Source organism: Chrysochloris asiatica, unplaced genomic scaffold, assembly GCF_000296735.1.
Source record: "Chrysochloris asiatica unplaced genomic scaffold, ChrAsi1.0 scaffold00001, whole genome shotgun sequence".
NCBI lineage: Eukaryota > Metazoa > Chordata > Mammalia > Afrosoricida > Chrysochloridae > Chrysochloris > Chrysochloris asiatica.
In genome coordinates this window covers 62836536-62838524 of record NW_006408519.1, presented here as the reverse complement: position 1 = coordinate 62838524, position 1989 = coordinate 62836536, and positions in this window count along the sequence as shown.

Here is a 1989-nt window from a genome sequence, read left to right as displayed (position 1 = left end):
TGAGCCTTCCAACCTTCTAAGTATTCCTTCATATGTGGTTCAGAGTTCTGGGACCATCCCTAAACCTGCTGGTGGGGTATTCTGTGTTGTTGTTGGCGGAGCTCTCTGCTATACGTTCACCCGATCCGCCATCTTGTTTGTTCTCTAGCCTTGACTATTTTAAGAGGTAGAATCAAGCATATTGCTCTTGAAGAAATCATTTAATCACTTATTCAACAAGTTCTTAGTCAGGGACTAGTATATATACCAAATTGTGTTGGATGCTGAAAATACAGCAATGAGTTAGAAGATTCCTACCTCCAAGGCATTCTCAGATGCCTTTTGATGTACCTGGCAGCAGAAGGATCTTGAAACCCTAATTATTTTTTTTATTTTAATTTTAATTCTTAGGCCAAGCATGTAAAAATTCATTAGAGCTCATACTTAGAATTATTCGTTTTTTGCTAAGGATTTTCACATGACCAGTTTCTTGGTATATCTGACTTGCCTCCGAAAACCATCATTTATCTCTAAGTAAATTGTTGTTGCTGTCAAGGTAATTTTGACTCATAGCAACCCTGTGACAGAGTAGAAAAGTAGATGACAGCATGGTATACTCCTGTTTGTTAAATCGTATAAAGCTTGTAAAAGAAGGATAATAATAAGACTTCTCATTGCAACGTGATGAGCTAGAAAAAGTCATTATTTATTCACTTTCTCAAAGGGTTTGGAAATAACAAAAATGTAAGAATAGTTTGTATAAATGGCATAGAAAATTTCTTTCTTCCCTCCTTCATTCTCCCCTTCCTACTTTCTTTCCTTTATTGAATTTTTTTGAAATATTTGTAGCCTGAATAGCTTACTACCAATTCTTTATAATTCAATACATACCTGAAGTTTGTAAGAAAGTATTAAGTATCCAAAGGTTAATCATATTAAAGTTATCATTAATATTGTTATTTTAAAGCATATTTGACCAGGTTTGCTTTTTTGCTATCCAATGTTGTTGTTAGGTGCTGTCAAGCCAGTTCTAACTCATAACACAACAGAAAAAACACTGACAGGTCCTGTGGCACCCTCACAATTGGTATCTTTTAGCGTATTGTTGCTACCACTGTATCAATCCATCTTGTTGCGGGTCTTCCTCTTTTTTTATGACCCTCCACTTTACCAAGCATGATGTCCTTTTCCAGAGACTGGTCCCTCCTGATAATACTCTTGCTAAAACTCTTCCAAGCCAGCTTTGTTTGTTCTTCTGGTAGTTCATGGTCCAGTATTCTTTGCCAACACCATATTTCAAATGCATCAATTCTCTTTAGTCTTCCTTATTCATTGTTCAATGTATTCATACATATGAAGTGATTGAAAATATCATAGCTTTGGTTAGGTGCACCTTAGTCCTCAAAGTGGCATCCTTGCTCTTGAACACTTTAAAGGGGTCCTTTGCAGCAGATTTGCCTAATGCAAAACATGGTTTGGTTTCTTGATTGCTGCTTCTATGAGCATTGATTGTGGACTAGAACAAAATGAAATTTGTGACAACCTCAATCTTGTCTCCATTTGTTATGATGTTATCTATTGATCCAGTTGAGAGGATTTTTGTTTTCTTTACATTAAGGTGTGAACAATACTATATGCTTTGATCTTCCTTAAAAATACTTCAAGTACACTTGCTTTCTGCATATCGAAGGTTGTTAGTTTTACTCCAGTTCTGATGCCATGTTTTTCTTCATATAATCCAGTTTATTGGATTATTTGCTCAGCATAGAAATTGAACAGGTATGGTAAAAGGATACATCTTAAGCAATCATCTTTCCTGATTTCAAACTATTCAGTAATCCTTTGTTCTGTTTGAATGACTGCTTCTTGGTTTATGCACAGGTTCTTCATGAGCACAATGAAATGTTCTGGAATTCCCATTCTTCACAGTGTTATCCATAGTTTATGAAGATCCACACAGTTGAAAGTCTTTGCACAGTCAATAAATGACAAGTAAACATCTTTTTGGTG